The 27,956-nt window shown below is 38.3% G+C and overlaps 1 protein-coding gene across 3 annotated transcripts in view; it reads right to left on the bottom strand.

The window, feature by feature from the left end:
• The window catches only part of LIN52 (lin-52 DREAM MuvB core complex component), a 110,013-nt gene that overhangs the window by 64,200 nt on the left and 17,857 nt on the right, over nt 1–27,956 (bottom strand). The window contains exon 6 of one of the 3 annotated variants that reach the window (XR_014137835.1): nt 7,279–7,388. The exons of the other annotated variants lie outside the window; for them this stretch is intronic. The gene's annotated coding sequence lies outside the window, so the exon portion shown is untranslated. The remainder of the gene's footprint in view (nt 1–7,278; nt 7,389–27,956) is intronic. 3 annotated transcript variants of the gene reach the window in all.

Genomic DNA, 27,956 nt, shown 5'->3' with positions numbered 1-27,956 from the left:
GGGACCCCCCCCCCCCCACCTCCCTTTGCTCTTCTTCTTTCCTACCTTCTCCTGGCCTACATCTCAGGCTTGATGGCTAGAGCTCTAGTAGTCACCCTGTATTTTGAGGTATCCTTTAGCTGAAAACCACTAAGAAAGTGGAGTGGAAAGAAAGAAGCTTTGGTCCCTGATGACACTCTGACTGTGTCCTACCAGCCTGGGCCTGTCAACCTCCAGCCTTCCTTTTTGTGGAAAAGAGTTCTACTCTGTGTAAGCCACAGTTCACATAGTTGAACCTCATCCTAACTAACAGACTTGATATCCAGAATCTTTTAGCTTATAATAGTGATAGGTGCTTACATAATTCACTTCGATGATGCCTTGACACTCTGTACCCCACTTCCAGCCTGAATTGTATTCTCCTGGTCACAGGGGCTTAAAATCTTAAAATCATTTTGACTCTTGTGTCCTTCCAGTTTGTTACAATTTAATACCTATTTTTCCTCCCCAATATCTCTCAACTGTCCTGTCTTTTGCATTCACACTGTCCTATCTAATATAAGCAGCACTGTATTCTTAGACTGCAACAGCTTCCTAGCTAGTCTCTGGGACCCATCATCACACCCTTCAATTCTCCTTGGAGGTAGCTATCAGACTTCTAATGATCCCTCAGCCTGGTCCTTCAGGTCTTCCAATTTAGCTCCTCCACACTTTCTAGTACTCTAACCAACCCATACTCAAAAACTGCTTCCAGTCTGAAGTGTCTTCCTTCCTCTCATATGCAAATATTAGCCATCAAGGTGTACTTCCAAGCTTCATCTCTCCCAAGATGTGTTCCCCGGATGGATTCGTTACTTCATTTTTGCTTCATGAGGAATTTGTAGAACCCATGGTAAGAGAGGGAAGCATGGTGTGAGATGTGCATGGTGTGAGAAAGGCCAGATCACACAGAGCAACAAGGCCAAGTTAAAGATTTCTTATTTTTTTCTGAAGAGCAATTGGGAAGCCATTGATGGGCTTTAAGAAGGGAATAAAGTCACATGTCAATTGTGTTTCAAAAACATTACTCTGACTGCAGAATGGAGTAGTTATTGGAGAGAGATCAATTCTACAGCTAATTTGGTTAGCAGAAGGGGAGAATACCAGAAATAGATTAAAGAAGCTTGATAAAGCCGGCCCCTCTATAGAGGGAGCTTGAAATTCAATATTCTAGAGGAAAATGACAGTCATTTGAGTAAATACATGTTCACCATAGGAAAAAACTGGTAAATATTTATTATTACTATTAGTGTTTATTTACTTTTGAGAGAGAGAAAGACAGAGGCAGAGACAGAGCATGAGTGGGGGAGGGGCAGAGAGAGAGGGATACACATAATCTCAAGCAGGCTCCAGGCTCAGAGCTGTCAGCACAGAGCCTGACACGGGACTCAAACCCACGAACCGTAAGATCATGACCTGAGCTGAAGTCAGACGCTTAACCAACTGAGCCACTCAGGTGCCTGGTAAATATTTATTAAAAGAGCTGGTGTGTAGAATTTAGTACTAAATGTTCTACCAAGAATGCACTGACATTTGCAATGCTTGAATCTTGACTGGATCTTGGTTTAAAAAGAAAAAAAAAAAAAACTACACAAAATTTTTGGAACAACTGAGGAATTCTGAATGTGAAAGGATATTAGATATGTTGCAGCTACAGGACGTAAGCAGTATTATGCAGGAAACTGTCCTTATTCTTAGAAGATGTGTTCTCAGGTGTTTAGGGGTGAAGTGTCTCATACTTGAAACTTACTTCCAAATAGTTCAAGGAGAAATAAAAATTTAAACACACACACACACACACACACACACACACATGTACATACATACACATACACATATATGTATGCATGTATGTGGTCGGGGGAGGCTTACGGGGTATTTAAAATGTTTTCATACAAAGATGAACTGCAGGAGGAAAAGACTTAACGGCATTTCTTCCTAAGTTAGTGAAGAGGAGCTTCTTCCCTGACCTATTTGTGGCATTCATATTCTTTTACTTGATAATCTGAAATAAGCTATTTTTAATCTATATGGAGCCAAGGAAGTCTGGGATCTTAAAAACTAAACTACCACTTGAGGATTTTCACCCAAGAATGATCCCTTCTACAAGCAGTTAACAGATCAATACTCCAGCCCTCCCTTTAGTTTCAAGCCTGGCTACTCTTGGATTCCATTCTCAGCCTGATTAAGGACAGTGAGGAAGAAATGCCAGTCGTTTTTCAATCTGGAGACACGTTCTGGAATCACTGTCCAGTGTCTTTGTTTATTAACCCTTTAATACAAAGTTATCAATTCCCACTGTGGAGCCATTTCAGTGAAGAGCAGGTACACAAATTCATATTCAAATAATCTTTTATTGTGTTGCTCTCTTCTTTGTTAATGCTATTATCCTCCAACACTGAGACTGTTGGCTAATTAGACCCTTGTTTTTACTGAATTTGACAGCTGACAGCAGCAGAAACAGAAGCAGACAACCATGAACTATTTTCTCTCCAACCAGAAGAAAAGTGCTTCCCTTGCACAGGAAGCTAGTGCACTATACTCTCCCCACCTATAAAACTATTTTCTAGGAGGCAATAATAGTCTTAGTGATAACAAGCCTCTCAATCTGAGCAATCAGAAAGCTTATTTATTACTCTAGGGGTACCTGGGTGGCTCAGTTGGTTAAGCATCTGTCTGACTCTTGATTTCACCTCAGGTCATGATCTCACAGTTCATGGGATTGAGCTCCATGTTGGGCTCTGTGCTGACAGCACAGATCCTGTTTGGGATCCTCTGTCTACCTCTAGCCCTGCCCCTCCCCCACACACTCTTTCTTCTCTCTCTCAAAATAAACAAACTTAAAAAAAAAAAAAAGCCTATTTTTACAGAGCTATCTCCTTCTAATGGAGCAGGCATATAGGTGAAAGTCCTTAACTTAGCCCAAACTTGTGCTGACAACCAGCTTGTATAAAATGGATAAAAGACAAAAGGAAAAATAAAGGTCTACACCAAAATGGATGTTGAACATTTCCAATATGGCATTCATTAAAGAAAACTTTTTAAGTTCATAAAACAAAACTGGAAGCTACAGCACCAAGTTAAATTGTGGCTTTGTTTGTTTGGTTTTCAGGTTATTGTGTATGTTTTTTAAACCAGACCTAGTAAGCCATATACTAGAAGTTTTCCCAAACTTGAATCAGGTTAACGATGTAACTTACTCCATGAGGAGCACTGCTAGGTGTGATGGGAAAGAAGAGAGTGAGTGACAAAGGGTTCCTAGTCTAAAGAAAGGCAAGGGCTGACTTCCAAAGGGGCCTCAGCAACTTCTCTCTCTCACCCAAAGAAAGTAGTTGACCCTTTGCTGAGTAAGAAGAAACTCTATTATGGCAACAGGAGAGACAGAGAATCAAAAACACAGATAATTTCACATCTCATTTTAGCTATAATTTTCTCTAGCCATACTTTTTCACCACAGCTTCTGGAAAGAAGCCAAACAATCTTGTATCATATCATCTCCTTTAATCTTCCCTCTCCCATCTACTAGTAGAAAGATGGCAAAAAGAATGCAAGCAGAAGAAGGAAGAGAAGTTAAAGGTTTGGAAAAATCAACTAGAAAACTCTCCACATTACTTGGACGTGTGGGATGACTAAGGACTGAGAATTATCCTGCATCTTATCCTCTCTTTGCTGAACTGTACCGCCACCTACTACTCTTTTAAACTACCTTGCAGAGGGTTCAGGGTACACAAGGACAGTTTTGATTCTTGAGGGGTGTGCTCCAGTGTCAAACGTACTAGAAGAAAATTCTGTGTGTTTGCTTCTCCACCTATTTTTAAAGGGTTCTCTTTGGTTTCTTTCACAATTGCTCTAAGGAAACACTAGAGAAATCCTGAAGCGTCCTTAAAGACGGAATATTAAGAATTTGTCTCTGTTTTAAGCCTTCCTTTCTCACGGCAAATGGTTGAGTGCACCCTACTTCAAGCAATCAGCAAAGAGACATTACCAGCTGAGAATTAAGACATGGCAGATGGAAAATCTGGAACGTCATGAAAACTCTAGCTGCCCCACTCTTGAGGGCTGAGTGTTCTGAAAGAGACATCCTGTGTTTTAATTCAAATAAAAGATAAATGGAAAGATGGATGGGAAGTCATCTTAAAAGCACATGAACTTAGAAGAGATTTTTTCACATCTGTATCAATAAAGTTGCATTTCACTTAGGAAGCAAAGGTTGTCTATGTTCTATTTTCAATACACAGTTATCCAACACAATGTCATCTGACTTTAAACAAACAAGAGGCCAAGGTCCAGTATCAATTCCTATCCCACCATTCCTACCTAGTCTCCCAGCAAGTTAATGCAAATCAAAGCAAGCATTTCAGTGCTGCTGGTAGTGAAGCCTGTTCCTTTCCCAAGAGAGGCCTGTAAAACAGGACAGTCACTGACAGCAGTACAATTACTGACACAGATACAGACTTTATGGACATGTTTATCTCCGCTGTAAATCCATACTCTCTCTCCACTCCGATTCACGAGTCATAAAGAAATTGCAGATAATGAAAAAGTTGGGGAAATTTACAGCATGTCGGAAACCTCAGACAGCCAGAAGAAATTAAAGAGCTGACTAGGGATAAATCACACAGGTACAATTAAAACTTCCCGCATACCTCCTTCATTTCCAAACTGAGGCACAATCCAATGGAGCTGATGAAAAGTTGAGGTCATGACTCCTCAGGCTGTAATCATTTCTTAACTAACTGCATGTTAAAAATTAGCCAATTCACTGGTCATGCGTAAATGCTGACTTCTTGCTGCTACCTTGCTTTCCTTTGCTCTCTACCAGAAGCACCCATGAAGCAGTTCTGTCTGTAAACAGGCCAAATTGCAACAAGCAGTAAATGGAAAGGTGATGTCCCTTCTCCCACCGCCATCTCTGCAGGTACAGGACCTCTTTTACCATCACCGATGTGGACCGAGCATTAAAATGAGAAAGTGGAGCTACAACGGGTGAATGAAATTGGAGGGTTCTTCGTCCTCAATAAATAACCATTCTGACGGTTTCATTTGATCTCTTTTCAACATTCCAAAGGAGATTTTAAAGGACTGTTATGTTTGATACCAGAATAAGCATTACTTCTGGTGATACTTGTTTTTCAGTAGTGGACTGAGCTTAAAGGTCCATACTCTTAGGTAACCATCTCAGCATGAGCTAACATGTGCTTTAGCTTTAGCACTGCCTTAAACCACTCAACTTTTATTTTTTACATTCCTCTAGTCACTAAGGCTCCAGGAGGGGAGGAAAAAAAACAAAAAGGGGGGAAAAAGGCAAAATCAAAAATCCTAGACTTTACCAGAATCTATAAGTGCTAACTAATGTGTAACTCTTATTCCAATAGAGTAAATCAGAAAAATACTAAAGAAATAATGTCTATTTCTTAAATAATGAGATTTACAGATCCCACATGATTAAAGACTAGAATGTGAGTTAACGGTTGGCTCCCCTATTCTATAAGCCTACAAAATCCTCTGTAAAGGAAAAAAAGGAAGAGTCCATCACATGCTACATTCTTCCATTTCCTCCAACATAGTTAGATGAAACCAGCAGGTTTAAAAAACATCAACCCAAACATTTACAAGATCTCTCTGCAAAGCAGAAATGCAGAACACAGATTTTACCAGCTAACTTCTACATGTCTGAACCAAACCAAGAGTATCAACAAAGTTATACACAAGTCAATACTAATCTCTGTACCTCTTTGTAGGATGAAGCTACAACCAAATTAGCTCTATATGATTTTGAAATTCTGAGACCTGTCAAGAAATCAAAGTTAAGAGGCACTTTTTTTTTTTTCTGGAGATATGGAGGATGCAATTGACATGGTTTCGATTTTGTTCCTACTGACCCCTTGATGATTTCAAGTCCATTTTACACTTCAGAGAATCCAAATGTCATTTTCATTTTATATGTTAAGATTTCACTCTCAACGGGATAAAAATGCTTCTAAGAAAATACTGAGAGTTTCAATCCAGACATCTCTACCATTAAAAACTTAGGTTATATCTAGCTCATGAATCTCAAATCTATTCACCCATAAGATGTAAGACATGGTATCTGATCTGTTTTTGCTTATAATAAAGAGTTCCTAAAGCTCCTAAGTGTTAGATTGGTGTCCAGTATCAAATAAGAACTGTTAAACACAGGCAGAGTTTTATTTACAAGTTCCCAAGAGGCAAATTATCATATATTATCAAATGAGTATTTGAGTGAAGTCAAGAAACATATCTACTATTACTATTCTAAGAGGCAATGATACCCCTGGATCAAGCATCAGAAAATTTGACTTCTAGTCCAGGTTTGCAAATAACTAGGTGTGTGGGCAAATCACGGAAGCTCTCTGAACTTCAGTCACCTTATCTGTTCAAATGGGAATACAGTTGACCCTTGAACAACACAAGTTTGAATTGCATGGGTCCACTTACACGTGGATATTTTTGATAAATACAGTACTATAAATGTATTTTCTCTTCCTTATGATTTTTTTTTTCAATGTTTATTTATTTTTGAGAGAGAGTGAGCAGCGGAGGGGCAGAGAGAGAATGAGACACAGAATCCAAAGCAGGCTCCAGGCTCTGAGCTGTCAGCACAGAGCCCAACACGGGGCTAGAACCCACGAGCCGTGAAATCATGACCTGAGCCAAAGTTGGACGCTCAACTGGACTGAGCCACCCAGGCACTCTGTTATGATTTCCTTTATAACATTTTCTTTTTTCTGCTTATTTTATTGTAAGACTACAGTATTTTTTTTTTTAATTTTTTTTTTCAATGTTTTTTTTTTATTTATTTTTGGGACAGAGAGAGACAGAGCATGAACGGGGGAGGGGCAGAGAGAGAGGGAGACACAGAATCGGAAACAGGCTCCAGGCTCCGAGCCATCGGCCCAGAGCCTGACGCGGGGCTCGAACTCACGGACCGCGAGATCGTGACCTGGCTGAAGTCGGACGCTTAACCGACTGCGCCACCCAGGCGCCCCAAGACTACAGTATTTAATACATATACAAAATATGTGTTAATCAACTGTTTATGTTATTGGTAAGGCTTTTGGTCAATAATTAACTATTAGCAAATAAGTTTGGGGGGAGTCAAAAGTTCTATGAACCATTTTTGCCTGCACATGGGGTTAGCGCCCCAACCCCTGCATTATTCAAGGGTTAATTATGGTAAAATAATAGTGAGAATTAAATGAGAAAACACAAGAAATACAGCAGGCTCAAAAATGTTACTTGCCTTTCCCTCTTCATGAGACATGATTCAGATTCCTGGTTGTCATTAATGAGCTGGGTAGCTGTCCTTAGTCAAGTCACCTAACATCTTTAGGCCTCTGTTTCTGCATCTGTAACATTAGAGGGTTGGGACTCAATGATGTCTAAGATCCCCTTCCAGCTGTAGCATGCTATGATTACCGATTCTGGCACTAAATTACTGGCTGACCATGGGAAAGTTACTTCCTTTCTTTAGATCTCACTTTCCTCACCTTCATTTTTTTAAATTTTTTACTTAATGTTTATTTATTTTTGAGACAGAGAGAGACAGAGCATGAACGGGGGAGGGTCAGAGAGAGAGAGAGACACAGTATCTGAAGCAGGCTCCAGGCTCTGAGCTGTCAGCACAGAGCCCGATGCGGGGCTCGAACCCACGGACCGTGAGATCATGACCTGAGCTGAAGTTGGACGCTTAACCGACTGAGCCACCCAGGCACCCCATCCTCACCTTTAAGTAAGAGAAGCAGAAAAGTAGACAAGGATGATAACAAGAAATTCATGAAAGAAGGAAAACAAACTGGCCAATGAACACAACTTTATTAGCAATCAAATGCATGTAAAAAACACTGAAACATAATTTCTCTATAAAACAGGCAAGTATTAAAAAGTTTAACAATATCCAGGCTTGGCTAAGTTAGAGGACTACAAGAGCTTTCATTTACCACTCTCAGAAATATAATTTGGACAAGTGTCCAAAGTAACAGAGGTCACTTTGTTAATATGTATAAAAACTGTAAATGTGCCATTCACTTTGATCCAGCAAAGGATCTCACTGCAGCATCATTTACTTTAGTGAAACACTGGAAACAACCTGAATGTCCACTAAGAGAGAGTTAACAAAATATATGATAAATAATCTCATAATGGTATTCTTCACATTCATAAAACTAATGATTTTGCTACGTTTTCATGGACACTGAAAGATGATCACAATGAACTAAGTTGAAAAAGCAGGTTGTAGAACAATAGCATGATGCCATGCATATAAAATTTATATTTATATGCACATATGTGTGTGTGTACATATGTGTGTATAATATCTCTCAGAGATGTTTAGATTACTTAGAAGAATGTTAAAAGTGACTATCTAGGGATGCTGTGATTTTGCCTGATTTTTGCTTTCTTTGTATTTTCTATAATGAATATGCATTGCTTTATAAGGCCAAAAAATAAAGCTCATATTTAACTTTTAAAAATACATACTACAAAAAACAAAACAAAACAAACTCCATGGCTTTAACAATTATTTTCAGTCAGATAAGCGATATCTCTTGTTCTTACAGTCTTTGACATCTAACATGCATGTAGTTAAATCATAAGCACTACACTTTATTTGCTTCACTTACACCTATGCTAAGCACTTTACACATGCCCTTTCTCTAATCTCTCTACAGTGCTGTAAAACCACTTTTATCTTAAAATCCAGCAGGGCTTTTACATTTTAGAAGCTGTTTTCCCCACACTGATATTATTTTGAAAAGCATAAGAAACCCCAAACTGAGATCTTTAAGACCAGAAAACTGTCTTTACTTTTTTTTAAATGTCACTTTGTAAATACAAACAAATTTTATTCTTGGTTATCCTCCAAATCTCAGAAACACTGCTGCATTTAGGAATTCTAAGCGGACACTAGGAATACACTCAAGATTACCAGAACCCAGGAAAAGCACATAAGAGTGGTATTTAACAAAGCGCACTGCATGATGGGTATAAGATCTGAGCTGGTTATCTGTTGTAGAATGGCCTCAATAGGCAAAGAAACCAGTATACTTAAGAATAAGAAACTGGGGCGCCTGAGTGGTTTAGTTGGTTAAGCCTCCAACTGTTGATTTTGGCTCAGGTCACGATCTCATGGTTTGAGACTGAGCCCCGAGTTGGGCTCTGTGCTGACAGTGCAGAGCTTGCTTGGGATTCTCATTCTCTCTCTCTCTCTCTCTCCCTCTCTCCCTGCCTCTCTCCCACTCACGCGTGCTCAGATTCTCTCTCTCCAAAATAACACATTTTTTAAAAATTTAAAAAATTTTGGTGAGATGTAATTCATATATGATGAACTGCACATACTTGAAGTGTATCGTCTGGGAAGTTTTGACCATTGTATTCACTACTACTGAGGCAAAACTCTTCTGAGTTCTGTGAATCATGAGATTTTGTCAGTGTGGCTGGTAGGCGCAGGCGCTTGTACTGGCCTGTGGTGCCAACCACTGTTGCCCCTAATCCCTTGGGATGGTCCTCTCTTCAGCCTCAAGTCGTTTCCTTGCATGAACGCACTGACTGGTACTCAGCTGAAGACTCTAGGAGGACCCTCTGCAGCTCTCCAGAGCTCCTGTGCAGCTTTCACCTTTCTACAACTCTCTCCTGTGAACTCCGGCTGTTTGGGTCTCTCCAGACTCTTAGCTCTGTGTCTTCAACTCAGGGAGTCTGCCAACCTCTGCCCGGATTCCCCCTCCCTGCACCGCAACGTGGAAACTCTCACAGCAGTGGGTTGGGACAATCACGGGGCTCAACTGCATTTACTTCTTACCTTTCAGAGATCACTGTCCTTTGTTGCCTGATGTCAGTGTCATAAAACCACTGTTTCATCAATTTTGTCACTTAAAAAAATTGTCTCAGGTGGGAAGGAAGGTGAATCTAGTCCCTGCTATTTCATCTCAGCCTGAAGTGAAAGCCTTCCAATGGTCCTTACATGCCACTGACTTACATGCTCAAGGGAGAAATCTGGGACTCAACCCTGATACCTCTCTTTCCTCTCTCATGTCACACAGGCAATCAATCAAGACTTTGTCCTAAATTACTCTCAAATTCAATGACTTCTCTCCCTGACCACTATCTGTACCCTGGTTCTAGGTATTAGTCTTGGCTACTGCAATGACATCCTACTTGGTGTCCCCAGATCCCCTCCTGCCCCCCTCCAAACCATTCTCCACATGGCCAGAAACTGAATGTGGCTTGTTTAAGCCCTTCAGTGACTTCCCAGTGTTCTTAGGATAATATCCAAAATCCTTACTACAACCTGAGAAGTCTTACATGATACAGCCTTTGTCTCTCTCAGCAGTCACTGTCTGAACTCCAGGCATATTAGCCTTGTCTTTCAGTTCTGCAAAGGCACTATGCTCCTTCCCTTTCCTTCACTCAATTTCCTTCATCTCCCTTTCCTTCACTCAATTAACTCCAACTCATTCTTCATACTTAACTATCTTTTTCTCAGGAGAACGATCACTGCCCACTTGACCCCTGCCCCAGAGTGTAGTTAAAACAATTTTTCAGCAAACAATTATTTGTGTACTGCCTTTTCTACTAGAATGTTAGCTGTGTGACAGCAGGAACCATCTCTGTCTTATTTACTGCTAAGTCCTTGGTACCTAGCACAGTACCCTGAAAGTACACAATAAATATATGCTGTATGAATGTGAGATAATAAAAAATTCTCTGCCCCTGCTTCCTGGCACAGGGCTCCTAAAACTCTTGTGATTTCCTAAGTGGTACGAACCCTAGGAGCATCTTTTGTTCTAATATTTAAGCTTTGACCCTAGCTCCTGACACAGAGTTGCTAAATTCTTAGGCACTTCCTGGGCGATAGCAGTGTTTTTTTGTAACGAGGTGACTCTTGGTGGGTTCCTGTATGGGGGCTGCTCATAAGGTCAAGCCATGATTAGAATCTTGGGATTTTCATTCATACCACTATCCTGTCCAGAGATGGAGAGGGCTGGAAATGGAATGTGATTAAATGTGGTTAAAATTTCCACAAAAATCCCCAAAGTACAGGGTTTGGGGAGCTTCTGGGTTGGTGAACATGTGGAGGTGCTGGGAGAGTGGTTTGTCTGGAGAGGGCATGGAAGCTCTGTGCCCTTCCCACACATCTTGCCCTACGTATCTCTTCCAGCTGGATGTACATCTGTACCCTTTATCATACCTTTCTATTAGAAACTGGTAAACAGTATGTAAACTGTTTTCCTGAGTTCTGTGAGGTACTCCAGCAAATTAATCAAACCCAAGAAGGAATTCGTGGGAACATCTAATTTATGGTTGATGATCGGTCACAAGCACAAGTGACAACCTGGACTCGTGACTGGTACTGAAGCGGGAGGGAAGGTACTCTTGTGGGACTAAGCCCTTACCCTGAAGGATCAGACAGTATCTCTAGGGAGTCAGAATTGAGTTAAACTGTAGGACACCCAGCTGGTGTCAGAATTACTTGGTGTGGGGGAAAAAAAAACCCACATATGGTGTCAGAAGTGCTGTGAGTGACAGGAATGTGAGAGTAAAGGAGCAACCCAGGAAGAGTTAAGAGTCAGTTTTCCTTACACAACAAATTAAATGCTATGTCTTAAAATCACAGAATTTTATTTTAATGCTGGAAGAATCTTAGGGGTCTTCTAGTCCAACAACTTCATTTTTCAACTGAGAAAACTGATACCCAAGGTCACACAGCTAAATTAATGATAAAGGGAACACTAAGTAATAATAAAATCTAAAATTTATTGATAGCTTACTAGGTGTCAAACACTATTCTATACATTTTTCTTACTGAGCTAAAACTTTTTTTTAATGTTTATTTATTTATTTTGAGAGAGAGAGAGAAAGAATGTGAGCAGGAGAGAGGGGCAGAGAGAGAGGGAGAGAGAGAATCCCAAGCAGGGATTCTCAATGCTGACAGAATAGAGCCCAATGCAGGGCCTGATCTCATGAACTGAACTATAAGAGCATGACCTGAGTGGACATCAAAAGTTGGATGCTTTACCATAAGAGACTCTTAAATACAGAGAACTGAAGGTTGATGGGGGGGGGAGAGGGGCAGGGGCAGAGGGGAAAATGGATGATGGGCATTGAGCAGGGCACTTGCTGGGATGAACACTGGGTGTTGTTGTATACAAGGGATGAATCACAGGAATCTACCCCCAAAACCAAGAGCACACTGCACATACTGTATGTTAGCCAATTTGACAACAAATTATATTAAAAAAAAAAAAAAAGTTGGATGCTTAACCAACTTAGCCACCCAAGTACCCCTGGAGCTAAAATTGCTTTAATGTGAAATTTTTAACTGTACATTTCAATGGCATTTAGTATACTCACAATATTGTGTAACCTCCACCTATATCAAATTCTAAAACATCTGCATCACTCCAAAAGAAAATCTTGTATCCATTAAGCAATCACTCCCCATTTCCCCCTCATCTCCTGTCCTTTCTCCTGATTGGCAACCACCAATCTGCTCTGTCTCTATTGGTTTATCTACCCAGGATGTCTCATATAAATGGAATCATACAACATGTGATCTTTTTGTGTCTGGCTTCCTGGTTAGTACAATGTTTTTGAAATTCATCCACGTTGTACTATGTATCAGTACTTCACTTTTATGGCTGAATAATATTCCCTTGTGTATATATACTATATTGTGCTTCTTATCCACTCATCTGTTAACAGACATTTGGCTTGTTTCCACCTTTCACCTAACATGAATAGTACTGATACGAACATACAGGTACAAGTATTTGAAGTCTTGTCTTCAATTCTACTGGGTATATATCTAATAGTGGAATTGCTAGGTCACTAATTCTATGTTTAACCTTTAGGGAACCACCAACTTTCCACAGTGGCCACATCATTTTACATTTCCACCAGCAATGTATGAGGGTTCTAATTTCACCATATCCTTGCCAGCACTTGTTATTTTCTGTTTTAAAAAAAACTATTTTTGGGGCGACTGGATGGCTCAGTCGGTTGAGTGTCCGACTTTGGCTCAGGTCATGATCTCATGGTTTGTGGATTTGGGCCCTGCATTGGGCCCTGTGCTGTCAGCTCGGAGCCTGGAGCCTGCATCAACTGGCTGCTCACAGATTCTGTGTCTCCTTTTCTCTCTGCCCCTCCCCTGCTGTGCTCTGTCTCTCTCTGTCTCTCAAAAATAAATAAATGTAAAAAAAAAAATTTTTTTTGAACTATTTTTATTATAGCCATCTTAGTGGGTGTGAAATGATATCTCACTACGGCCATGATTTGCATTTCCTTAATGACTAATGATGTTCATCTTTTTATGTGCTTATTGACCATTTGTGTATCTTCTTTGGAGAAATGTCCATTCAAGTCCTTTGCCTATCTTTTAATTGGATTGTCTTTTTGTTGTTGAGTTGTAAAAGTTCTTTATATATTGTAGATACTAGCCTCTTATCAGATATATAATTTACAAAACTTTTCTCCCATTCTGTGGGTTGTCATTTCACTTTCTTGATAATGTCCTTTGATGCACAAATGTCTTTCACTTTAATGAAGTCCAGTTTATCTATTTTTTACTTTGTTGCTTGTATTTTTGGTGTCATATGTAAGAATCTGTAACCAGATCCAAGGTCATGAAGATTCATACTGGGCATTTTACAATCATCATCCAATCTAATCCTCTCAACAACCTAATAAGATATTATAATTAACTCCATTTTAAAGACAAGGAAAATGAGGTTAGAGAGATAACTTGTCAAATTTCAGTAAGTATTAGAACAAGTCTGTTTCTAATGTCCAGGCTCTTACAATTCCCAAGCCAGTTTTTCTCTCCATACTCACAACGTGGCATCTTGCTTCTTTAAAAGGGGAATGAGGGACAAGACAGAAGTTATGGCCTTTTTGTAATTTAATCACAGAAGCAGCATTCCACCATTTTTGCTGTCAGTGGATCCAGCCCACAGTCAAAAGAATAAGATCATGCAAGGGCATAAATACAAACAGCAGGGATCAGAGAGACCATCTCAGTCTGCCTACCACACCAGAGTCCTGTTGTAATATCACATATCCCTCCTGGGTGATCTTCTCACTAATGGCTTTAACTAGAATTTATAAGCTTATGATATTCAAAACTCTATTTCCTGAGCACTAGATCCACATATTTAACTATCTCCTGCATATGTCCTCCTAAATTGACTATACATACCCTTAAACAACTGAACTCTCCCATCTTTCTTCTCAAAGGTGATCTTCTTCCTATATTTATCCAAGCCAGAAACCTGAGTCATTTTTTTAAAAACTGAAATATATCTGACAATATAAGTGTGCAAATTTAAGGTGTACACTAAGAGTCATTCTTGACTCCTCATTCTTACTGACCAGAATTCCCTGACCCCAATATAACCAATCAATCACTAAGACTTTCCATTCTACTAACTCAGATTTCTAGGAGCTATCCTTCATTTTCCATTTCCACTATCTTAGTTCAAGGGCTTACCATTTTAGTCTGGCTTATTAAAGAAACCTAATTTGTTTCTCTGTCTCTACCTTATTCCTTTTATTACCAATCCATCTTCTACCGTGTTGGCCAAGAGGTATTTTTAAGAATGTAAATAGGATCACACAAAATTTCCCATATGCTCCCATAATGATAACGACACTTAATAGTTTTTAAGCACTTTTTAAGTGCCAACACTACGCTAAGGTTTTTATAAACAATATTGTGTCAAATCATAAAAACAACACTCTGAGGTAAAAGCCCTGAAAGTGTAGTCAGGAAACTCCTAAGGATCCTAGGGATCGCTAAGCATCTTTCAGGGAGTCCATGAATCCAAACCTATATGTACAATACTAAGATGCCTTTTTCACTCATTCTCTCACAAGTGACCAATGAAGTTTTCTAGAGCTTACCCAACATATGAAAGCAGAAGCAGATATGAAAATCTTTTTTCAAGCTTTTATCAAGCTGACAGTAAAGAAATTGGAAAAAATACAAAAATGCCACACTCTTCTCAATATTTTTTGTTTGGAAAATAGTTATTCTTCATAAAAATGTTATTTATGTGAATATGTAATGGATTTATTCCTATTTTAAAATTCATTAATTAAAAAAAATTTTTTTTAGGGGCACCTGGGTGACTTAGTTGGTTGAGTGCCAACTAAGTTGGCTCAGGTCATAATCTCACCGTTCATGGGTCTGAGCCCTGCATCAGGCTCTTTGTTGACAGCCTGGAGCCTGCTTCAGATTCTGTGTCTCCCTCTCTCTGCCCCTCCCCTACTCATGCTCTGTCTTTCTCTGTCTCTCAAAAATAAATAAATGGTAAAAAATATTAAAAATTAAAACATACAATTTTTAAGAGAGAAAGAGAGCACAAAGGGGAAGAAGGGCAGAGGGGGAGGGGGAGGACAATCTTAAGCAGGCTCCACACTCAGTGCAGAACCCAATATGGGGCTCAACCCCACAACCCTGGGATCATGACCCGAGCTGAAATCAAGAGTTCGATGCTCAACTGACTGAGCCGCCCAAGCGCTCCCATTAATAAATACTTTTAAATTTTCTCAGTTTTAATTTCTGCAACAGTAAATATAGACCTAACCCCCACACACAAGAGCTCTTTGGGGTCACCATGAATTTTTAAGAGTTTAAAGAAGTCCATGGGGCACTTTGGTGGCTAAGTTGGTTAAGCATCAGACTCTTGGTTTTGGCTTAGGTCATTATCTTGTGGTTTCATGAGTTCAAGCTCTGTGTGGGGCTCTGCATTAGCAGCACAGAGCCTGCTTGGGATTCTCTGTCTCCCCCTCTCTCTGCCCCTCCCCACTTGACCTGTCTCTCTCTCAAAATAAAATAATAAACTTAAAAAAAAAAGTCCTGACTCCAAGAAGTTTGAGAACCACTGTTCTAAGGTTATTATCTCCATTCTACAAATGAAGAAACTAGGGCCTAGAGAGTTAAGTAACTTGCCTAAGTGGTAGACTGAGGTCCATAATAAATCTGTATGACCCCCAGAACCCAAGCTCTTAATCACTATATTGCTCTCACCTGTTAGCTATTTATCATCTGGCTCCTACCTACTTATCTCCAAGTTAATGTTCTTTCCCTTATATTATTCTCAGGCCATCATTTCTTTCTACTAGCCTTAGTTTCCTTAAATAAGGCCCTTCTTAAGCTATATTTTGAAAAAGCAATTCCTACAAGTTGTTCACTACAATAAGACAGTATACTCTCCCAAAGCTTTCTTTAAACCAAACTTATACTTTTCAACCTATCAAATACAGATATAATTCCTTGGATCTGACTTAAGAACTTCTTAAAAACAAATCTCACAAAATATCCACAGTGATGCCAATGATTATACTAATTTCCCAGGGTACATGTTTGGAACCATGAAACAGGGACTTAAAGTCATTGCTCACATGTTTTACTTTAGTTACAATATATTCATTTCTACAAAAGGCCTAAGAACTGAAAAAGAAAAACTATGCTGGACAGTGAGCCACTAAAGATTGTGTATAGTGCTTCAGTGATAACCTAAACCTTCACAACAAAGATGCCCAGACAAACTCTTTTTCCTCAGGCATCTTCACAGCCATGCAGTTCCCTCGTCATGTTGGCTTTTCTTTCTAGATGACTGGGGAATGAGACAAAGATTCATTTTCCCATGATGTAGTTCCAATCCCCATGAAGTTATTATTTTTTTTAATGTTTAAAACTATTTCTCAGAAGAAACCTATCTAGTAGACTCCACTGTTTCTAAATATAATCCACTGCACAGGGTAGATTGCCCATTCAGGGTCAAACTGTAAGGTCTATAAGCACAGCCCTCATCTAAGTCATTCATTATCCAGCTGAAATCAATGGTTCCAGTATAATTCCCTATGGTTTCCACATCCCACCCAAACAACTTTTCTCTATTCTAGTAATTCTCCATTGCTTAGATCTTCTATTTCCATTTTATATGATGAATTCACTCTATATTTCTTATATCACTACCCATAATGGTTTCCACACACATACAAAAGGATGTCTTCTGCTTATATATTTAAGTGGTACCCAAGTTTTAATTACTAACGTGAAATTAAAATCTTCCTTATCCTTTCCTTTCCAATTCTAAAATAATTATACACATCAACTCAGTTATTCGATCACTATGCAAGTTTTTTTGTCATATAGTGCCCAAGTTAGTCAACAGTTAAAAATGCTTTGGTTTTTCAAGAGAAGTGGTTTTCCAAGGACTTTCACATGACAAGTGATAACACATTTAAAAATGCACCACTCAATAAGGTTTTCAGAAAACTTACACATCAAATCAGGAAACCAGTGAGTTGCAGAAAACATACGTTCGCTTTGTCCATTTGAATTTTTTCCATTATGTAACCAATAATGATAGTCTGGTATTCTCGTGAGGAAGAAGTAGGGGAAGAAAAGAATTCAGCCAGCCCAAGTCACACTATTAATTTAATATTTATTTCTAAGATACTGCAGCTTTGACATTATCACAATCCAAATTAAAATGACAGGGGTGGCATTAACAAAAAAGGAAAATACTGCTAGACTGAACTACACTAAAATTCAAAACTTCTGTTTAAATTGGAGAAATATGAATATGGATTATATGTCAGATAATCATATTGTATTATGTCAAATTTTTTGAGTGTGTTAATTATATGGCAGATACATAAGAGAACATCCTCACTCTTTTAAAATAGTACAGAAGTATTTATGAGGTGTCATAGTGTCTGCAGCTAGCTCTCAAACCGTTCAAGAATAAAACAATAAACTTAAAATTATATGTGGAAAAACAAAGCAAATGTTAAACGGTGAATAGGTGAAGGGTATCGTAAGTATCATACTATTCTTGAAATATTTTAAAGAGATTTGAAACTTGACAAAATATAAAATTGGGAGGAAAAAACAAACTTCGGTTCATTAAAATATACCATGAAGAAAATCAAAAGGCAACCCCCATGTTTATAGCAGCACAATCAACAATAGCCAAAGTATGGAAAGAGTCCAAGTGTCCATCGATGAATGAATGGATAAAGAAGATGTGGTATATATATACAATGAAGTATTACTCGACAATCAAAAAGAATGAAATCTTGCCATTTGCAATTACGTGAGTGCAACTGGAGGGTATTATGCTAAGTGAAATTAGTCAGAGAAAGACAAAAATCATATGACTTCACACATATGAGGACTTTAAGAGACAAAATAGGTGAACATAAGGGAAGGGAAACAAAAATAATATAAAAACAGGGCGGGGGACAAAACAGAAGAGACTCATAAATATGGAGAACAAACTGAGGGTTACGGGAGGGGTCGTGGGAGGGGGGATAGGATAAATGGGTAAGGGGCACTAAGGAATCTACTCCTGAAATCATTGTTGCACTATATGCTAACTAATTTTGATGTAAATTTTAAAAAATAAAAAATAAAATTTAAAAAAAATTAAAAAAAAAAAGACAGAAAATCAAAAGGCAGGGGCACCTGGGTGGCTCAGTCAGTGGAGTGTCCGACTTCAGCTCAGGTCATGATCTCACGGTTTGTGTGTTTGAGCCTCACGTCCGGCTCACTGCTGTCAGCCTGTAGCGCAGAGCCTGCTTCAGATGCTCTGTCCCCCTCTTTCTGCCCCTCCCCCACTTGCGCTTGCCCCAAAAATAAAATAAATATTAAAAAAAAAAAAAAGAAAATCAAAAGGCAAGCCATAGAAAGGAATATTTTTTTCTTTTTCTTTTTTTTAAAGTCAACATTATTTTTATTTTTTTCAATATATGAAGTTTATTGTCAAATTGGTTTCCATACAACACCCAGTGCTCATCCCAAAAGGTGCCCTCCTCAATACCCATCACCCACCCTCCCCTCCCTCCCACCCCCCATCAACCCTCTGTTTGTTCTCAGTTTTTAAGAGTTTCTTATGCTTTTGCTCAGAGAGGAATATTTGTAATTTATGTAACTGACAAGAATGCATATCTGGGATATGTTAGCAATACTTGCAAATCAATTTTTAAAAGACTGACAATCCAATTTTTAAAGATGGACAAGAGATATGAAACACTTCACTGAAAAGGTTATCCAAATGACCAACGAACATATGAAAAGGTGCTCAACCTCATTGATCATTAGGGAAATGCAAATTAAAGATACAGTGAGATGCCATTCTACCTATTAGAATGTTTAGAATTTAAAAGGCTTGAGAATATGCCTGTTAATAAGGATTTGGAGCATATGAAATTGCCAATGAGCTTGTAAACTGGTATAACCATTTTGGAAAACTGTTTGGAAGTAGTATCTATTAAATCTAACCATATCTATACCCATAACCCAGCAATTCTACTCCTAGTTATATATACAACAAAAATGCATACACCAAATAGGGGCATATACCATGAATGCTCAGAGTATTTATTTATAATTACAAAAGCTGGAAGCACTCCAAATGTTCATGGTCAGCAGCTTGAAAACATTGTGTTGTATCCTTGCAGTGGTATACTACACAGTAATGAAAATAAATAAAAGAGGCCAGACACAAAAGAGTATGTAACTTGTAATTTCAGTTACATACAGTTCAAAAACAAAATTCTTTCACGATATTATGTAATAGTGCTTGCCTTTGGGGAAGGGGCAGGTAGTCACTGGAAGAGGAATGAAGAAGGCTTTACATAGTAGAAAGATTCCATTTCTGTCTCTTTTTTTAAGTTTATTCATTTATTTTGAGAAAGAATGAGAGACGGAGCAGGGGAGAGGCAGAGAGAGAGGGAAAGAGAATCCCAAGCGGGATGCAGAGCCCAATATGGGCTGGAACGCATGAACTGAGAGATCATGACCTGAGCTGAAATCAAGAGTCAGAAGCTCAACCAACAGAGCCACCCAGGTGCCCCAGAGAAGTTCCATTTCTTCATCTGTTCTGGGTTGTGGCTACATGGAAATACTAATTTTATGAACATTCGTTAAGCAGTAAATTATAATTTATGTATTTTTCTGTATGTATATTATACTTCCATTTTAAAAAGTTTATTAGGGGCACCTAGTTGGCTCAGTTGGTTAAGTGTCTGACTCTTGATATTGGATTAGGTCACGATCTCGCAGTTCGTGAGTCTGAGCCCCACATCAGGCTCTGCGCTGACAGCTCAGAGCCTGCTTGGGATTTTCTCTCCCTTTCTTTCTGCCCCACCCCACTAGTGCTCATGCTCTCTCTCTCTCTCAAAAATAAATAAATAAACTTAAAGAAAATTTTTTAGGGGTGCCTGACTGGCTCAGTCGGTTAAGCGTCTGACTTTGGCTCAGGTCATGATCTCATGGTTCGTGGGTTCGAGCCTTGAGTCAGGCTCTGTGCTGACAGCTCAGAGCCTGGAGCCTGCTTCGGATTCTGTGTCTCTGTCTCTCTCTGCCCCTCCCCCACTCACACTCTGTCTCTCTTTCTCAAAGATAAACATTATAATTTTTTTTTAATATTAAGTAAAATAAAAAGTTTATTAAAGAACAAAAATTGTCACAGTGGAATTTTTTTAAATTTTTTTTTAATGTTTATTTATTTTTGAGAGAGACAGAGACAGAATGCAAGTGGGTTAGGGGCAGAGAAAGAGGGAGACACAGAATCCAAAGCAGGCTCCAAGCTCTGAGCTGTCAGCACAGAGCCAGACGCAGGGCTCGAAGTCACCAGCTGTGATGTGAGATCATGACCTGAGCTGAAGTCGGACGCTCAACCAACTGAGCCACCCAGGCGCCCCTGGAATATTTTCATAGCCTGAATCTGAGGTCTCATTTTACTTCCCAACCAAAGAGCTGCAATTTCATTTAAGACTGACATACACTCAAACAGGTCTTTGTTCCTACTGAGTAGTTAATACTAAGAAATATAGTTTTCTAACTACAAGAAAGAAGGGCTGAAAGCATACAGGTGGACAAAATGTTGGTCAATGTTGGCTTATGAAAAGATGCCTCTCTGCCAATTAGGTCATCTCTTGCCCTTGACCCAGCAAGTTACTACTCTATTTATTCCCAAATTTCTACTTTCGGAAGAACATGCTAAGGATGGGAAATGAAGTATCACAACTTTCTCCTTTCTATATGTCACTTACTTAAAATGACCAATTGTCATTAATGGATCCAGTCATTTTTATTTAGAAACAGTCCATAAAAGAGTTTAAGTTTTTAACTGCACAGGAAATCAAGAGATTTCAAGTAACTTTCAAGTTAACTATAATTTTGTTTCTAGAATAATTTTTCTCTATTTTTTAAAGTTTTTCAAGGCGCCTGGGTGGCTCAGTCAGTTAAGCACCTGACTTTTTGACTCAGGGCATGATCTCACAGCTTGTGAGTTTGAGCCCTGTGTTGGGCTCTGTGCTGACAGCTCAGAGCCTGAAGCCTGCTTCAGATTCTGTGTCTCCCCCTCTCTTTGCCCCTCCCCCACTCACACTCTGTCTCTCTCTCCCTCCCTGAAGAATAAACAAACATTAAAAAAAATTTTTTTTTAATTAAATTTTTCTAAACAGAAGAGTGTTCGTTGTGGGCAATAAGGAAAATTCAGAAAATTTTAAACACAAAAAAAGTCACTCAAGGTAACCATTAAAACATTTTTGGTGTATTTCTGGTGCTTATGGGACAGAATAAATGTCTCTTCCTCTGGGACAGAAAAAAACAAAACAGAGAAGATATTGGTATATTTCCTTCCCATCATCTGTCTACATCCATGTTCTTAAAACAAAGTAAAACAAAACAAAAAGCAAAAAAGATTTTAAAAAAACAACTTGATTTTGTGTTTTGTATTACACATAATGAGCAATTTTTATCCTTACATATAATGAGCAATTTTCTGTACTTAAATTCTCTTTAATACTTTAACATTTTTAACAGCTACACTGTCTTATACTGTGTAGATGTACTATAATTCACTTGGTTATTCCCTTAATGTTGAACTTTAAATTGTTTCACTATGTATATCTTCCCTACCTACATTTTGTAGGTAGTAGAATTATACAGAATGCTACTTTAAAACCAATCCCATCCAAATTAATGTATGCCCTGCTTTCTTTCCTCTATCCTTGCCTCCCTCTCCCTCCCCCCAAATCTGAAGAGAATAAAATACCACAAGCATTTTATGGTAAAATCCTCTTTGTGTGTAAAGCCATTTCAGAGGCAATGTTGGGTTTATAAAATAACTTGACTAATGGATAAAATATATGAATGCTTATAAACCTTAAAGGCAATTTGAGGCTTTATGTATCCTAATTTGTTAACCAAGGGAAGAATGAGAAATAATGGCATGTTTTATTTCCCATTATCATAATACATTTTTAAAAACAAAATACTTAAAGCTAAACTGACAATTTCTAATTATGAGGAATAACCTTGATCCCTTCAAAGTGGGATTTCTAGATTTTATACTGTATTACTACCTAAATAGGATGCCATGCTAATGACTATGGTGAATAGCAGGGCAGTGCCCAAAACAAAGAAAACAAAGATGAATTCCATTTGGTATTTGAGAAATGTGGATTACAGCACTGTCTTTAAGGTGCTTTTGAATCAAGTTCCCTGGCTTTATTTTTCAGGTTAAAATAATTTAAATTTATACCTTCTTGAATTTCCCTTTCAACAGATATAATTAAGAAACATTAAAAAAAAAAAGTTCATCTTTACAAGTGAAGACATAAACAACATTAAAACAAGACATTAGTATTTTGCCTACCAAATTCCAAATTAGCAGTGACTTTAAAAATTAAAATATGTGGTGTTCACAAGGATGTATGGGTAGGAAGTGCCTTTCTAGAAGACAATTTGACAGTGTATTTCCCTCTCTCTCAGAGAGCCCACAAACTTCCAGTTACATGTAAAATGCTGTCTTCACTTCTGGGAGGAACTGACCCTGTTGCTGATATAATCCAAATATAGCTGTAATTAATAGACGTATCAACATCAAATATTTGGGGCCGATTACTGTTACTTTAAACATAGTTCTTTATTTATGAAGTATAGTTGACATATAATGTTATATCAGTTTCAGGTGTACATCACAGTGATTTGACAAGTCTATACTATGCTCACCACAGTAAGTGCAGTCACCATGTTATTTCAAATTTAAACTTCTGAAATTTACTTCCAGAATCCAAAGATTTGGACCTCAACTATATATAAAGCCATACCAATTTCCTGAATAACTACAGGCAAGCTAAGTGAGTAAAACAGCACTACTGTGGAAGAAAAGTATACACAAGTAATTTATTCAACACAGAGGCCGATCACCTGCCAATGAGTACTGTAGAGGAAATCCACAAATCCATTTCTGAAGTTACGGATTCAGAACCCTGTTTCACGTGTTGATTTCCCTGAGATAAAAATATCTATTCAAAACAGTACTTGTTGCCCAAACATTAGATAAGAGCACTGCTGTCACTCTACTAAAAACAGCCACCTATACAAATGGATGTTACTTATATCTAAAAAAAGATTAAGGTGCCTGCTTCCTAAGGGACCTGTAGAAGAGTTAGGTGATGTTTTTCTTTAGCTGGATCTCTCTCCTTCTTCTGAAGTCCCTGTAATTAGTCAGGCTCAAAGCATCACAGTAGGCTCTAACTTCAGCTTACCCCCTCAGGTCCATCCATCCAGTTACCTAGTGCTGGAAATGATACAGCTGAAACATCTCCTGCCAGTGTACTTCTCTGCATTCTCACCATTCTCACTGCCACCATTCATTCAAGCCCTCAAGTCTTCTTGCAGAACTCCCACAGTAGTTTCCAGCCTCCTGTCTCTACCATTCCATTCCATTCCATCCTGTGCACCAATGCCTCCTAACCAAGTGAACTCCCTACTCAGAGATCTTCAGTGAAGAATTTTTAATGACCCAGAAAAATGCTTAAGATAGAATAAATTTTTTAAAGTGCACAGGCTAAAATTATATACATATACTATAGTCTCAGTTATGTTAAAAAGCAAGTCTGTGTATATGTATGGGCACAAGCAGAAACATATACACGACATCCACACACAAAGAGAAAAGAGTGGGGCAAAAAAACATATCAAAATGTGAAAAGTGGTTACTGCATTGTGGTGAGGCTATAATTCTTACTTTCTTTTTTATCTTTACAGTAACAGATTTATGGTAAAGTCTCTTTTAGCTAAGTGTCTCTATAAACCATCTATAATGAACACACAGTTAATGTTATAGCCATTAAAATACCTTTTAAAGTACTTTTCACATGTTCCCATTACCTATAAGCCTAACTCCTCATCCCCTAGAATTCAAGGTCCGCCTCAATCCAGCCCCTATCTCCCTCCTTGTTTTAGTTCTTATGGACCTTGATGTAACCTGGGCTTCTTAAAAACCAGATTAGATCACTCCCACCATCCCCTGAGCACAGCTGCTTCTCAAACTGTTTCGCTCTGAATATTCACTCCACCTGGAATATGGCCCCTTCTCACTCCCACCTAACAAGCTCCTATGTGTTCTTTAAGGTCTATTTTCAATGCTCCAGAAACAGCAAATACTACTACACCCCTTCCCCTTGTCCACAGCAGACAACACTAAGTTGTCTCTCTGACTCCAGGCTCCTTCTCAAAATCCTCAATTCTATGGCCCTAGACAATCCTTACTAACCAATCCATGTTAACATACAAAATGAAATATATCTGTCATTCCTGTAACAATCTAATATAATTGCCCTCTTCTCCCCTACCCCATAGGTCTTTGTACTCTTAACGGAGCTTATCTCCTCTACCTTCTATTAACAATCATTTACTTAATTGTCTTATCTCCTTTTCCTACTAGATTTTAATCTGTACAAGGGCAGTAATTATGTCTTATTTAACTTCACATCCCCTACAGAGCCTTGCACGAAGTTGGCACTCAAAGAGTCACTGAATACTCCATTCTTTTGAGATTATCTTATCACTCAAAATGGCTAAATATTTGAAAGTTTTCTTAAAACAATTAAATTCTTCTTGAAAAACAACTAAAGAGTCCAAGTTCATTTCCTCAATTTTAGCCAATATTCCCACCTTAACTTAATAAGACATTGTCTAATATCACACAGCAACCTGCAAGTTCAAAGGATAGAACAAGAGAAGCTGAGATGAGACAACTGAGCCTATTCTGAGGGAATTATGTCCAGATACAAAAGCTACTGAATTAAACTACCACATTTTTAGAATTTTTTTTCTACCAATCTCCTTAATCAAAAACAAAATATTCTTTCTGACGATAGAGAATCTAAAGGACTCTGAGCATCAGAAATATGTTGCTTTAAAAAGGGATTCAGGGGCGCCTGGGTGGCGCAGTCGGTTAAGCGTCCGACTTCAGCCAGGTCACGATCTCGCCGTCCGTGAGTTCGAGCCCCGCGTCAGGCTCTGGGCTGATGGCTCGGAGCCTGGAGCCTGTTTCCGATTCTGTGTCTCCCTCTCTCTCTGCCCCTCCCCCGTTCATGCTCTGTCTCTCTCTGTCCCAAAAATAAAAAAAAAAAAAAAAAAAAAAAAAACGTTGAAAAAAAAATAAATAAATAAAAAGGGATTCAAAAAATAGGGAGATGAAAAGGAAAAACAAAAAGCTAAAAAAATCAAGCAAGGCATCAACAAAAGTTACGCAAATAGTCTGGTAAAGTCACAAGAATTTTTTACCTAAATCAGAAACCCAGCTCAAGAAATGGGAGCAGAGTTAAAGCTGGTAGTACAGTAAGACTCATGCTGCCATCTAGAGGTTAAAGGCGAGGCAATTTTCCTCCTCAATCAATCAACTGCAGTTAATTTAACTTCTATTATAGAGGGAGACTGAACAGGCCTTACAAAGTAAGCCAGACAAATATCTCTGTCAGGCCACAAAGAAGAATATCCAGACTGTAAGAGTCAGTTTTGTTCTCCTTCTTTTCCTTCAGATTAAAATAAAAAATGTAAAGAACAGAGCTAACTGTGCTTTAGAATTTTATCTAGATGGGAAACAGTTTCTAGATATAAATGGCCATTTTTTCAAAAATAATATGCCTCGAGGATAGAGAAGTCTACTATACCACAGGATAGCTTGGAGGCAGAAGTTTTTCTTTGGTACTACCTTTGTTCTCCTCCTTATGATTTTCTTAATATTTTCTTTTCTCTAGCTTACCTTATTGTAGAATACAGTATATAACACATATAGCATAAAAATATGAGTTAATTGATTTTATCTCATCAGTAAGGGTTCTGGTCAACAGTAGGCTAATAGTAGTTAAGTTTTGGGGAAGTCAAAGTTATATAGAGATTTTCAAATGCACAGAGGTTTGACACCCAAGCCCCATTATTCAAAGGTCAACTGTATTTCTCTAAAAGTACCAAATGAGCTTTAGAAACAAAACAAATTAACATGGGTTAAAAAAGAGAGGGGCAAGCCAAGAAACACTCTTAACTATAGAGAACAAACTGAGGGTTGCTGGAGGGGAGGGGGCGGGGCGGGAATGGGTTACACAGGTGATGGGTATTAAGAAGGGCACTTGTGATAAGCACCAGGTGTTGTATTTATGTAATGAATTACTAAATTCTACACCTGAAACTAATATTACACTGTATGTTTATTGGAATTTAAATGAAAACTTGGAAAAAAAAATAAAGCACTAATGAGCAAATGAAAATTAAAATGAAATTAAGAAGACAATAACACTGGGGCGCCTGGCTGGCTCAGTCGGAGGAGCACACAACTCTTAACCTTGGGGTCATGAGTTCAAGCCCGACATTGGGGTATAGAAATTACTAAATAAATAAACTTAAAAAAAAAGGGAAAACAATAACATTTGTAACATCAAAAAATAAAATATTTAAGAATTAACAAATAAAATGTAAAACTTATATTTCAAAAACTACAAAATATTATTGAAAGAAATTAAAGACCTAAGTAAATAGAAAGACATAGTACATTCAGTTATCATCTTAATATTATTAAGATGGGAATACTCCCCAAACTAATCTACAGATTCAATGCACTCTCTCAAAATCCCAGCTGACTTCTTTGCAACAAGTTAAAATTCCTATAGAAATTCAAGAGACCCAGAGTATCCAAAACAATCTTGAAAAAGAACAAAGTTGGAAAACTCACACATCCCAATTTCAAAACTTACTACAAAACTACAGTAATCAAATCAATGGGGTAGTGGCATAAGGACAGACATAAGATCAAGGAAGCAGAACAAAGAGTCTAGAAATAAACCCTCACATTTATGGCCAACTGATTTTTGACAAAAATGCCAAGACAATCAATAGGAAAAGAAAAGTCTTTTCAACAAATGGTGTTTGAAACAACTGGATATATCCACATGCAAAACAATGAATTTGGATCCCTACCTCACACCATATACTAAAAAATTAACCTAAAATGGATCAAAGACCTAAATGTAAGAGTTAAAACTATAAAACTCTTAGAAGAAAACACAGGCATAAATCTTCACAACACTGGATTAGGCAATGGTTTCTTAGGTATGAAACCAAAATACAAGCGACAACAACAAAAATAGATAAACCAGACTTAAACAAAATTTGAAAATTTTGTGCTTCAAAGGACATCATCAAGAAAGTAAAAAGACAACACACAAAATGAGACAGAACTTCTGCAAATCATATATATGATAAGTGACCTGTTTTCAGACTATACAAAGAATATCGGGGTGCCTGGGTATCTCAGTTGGCTAAGCATCCAACTCCTGATATCGGCTCAAGTCATGATCCCACAGTTTGTGAGTTTGAGCCCTGCATCAGGCTCTGTGCTGACAGTGTGGAATTCTGTCTCCCTCTTTCTCTGCCCTTCCTCCTCTGCTCACTGTCTATTCTCTCTCTCTCTCTCAAGATAAATAAACATTAAAAAAAAAAAAAAAACCCTCTCACAACTCAATAATAAATATATCCAATTTAAAAATGGGTAAAGGATCTAGGGGCGCCTGGATGGTTCAGTCAGTTAAGCGTCCGACTCTTGGTTTCAGCT

This window comes from Panthera onca, chromosome B3 (assembly GCF_046562875.1).
Source record: "Panthera onca isolate mPanOnc1 chromosome B3, mPanOnc1 haplotype 2, whole genome shotgun sequence".
In the NCBI taxonomy this organism is placed as follows: Eukaryota; Metazoa; Chordata; class Mammalia; order Carnivora; family Felidae; genus Panthera; species Panthera onca.
The sequence above is the reverse complement of the archived record's forward strand: the minus strand, read 5'-3'. Positions and strand labels throughout refer to the sequence as shown.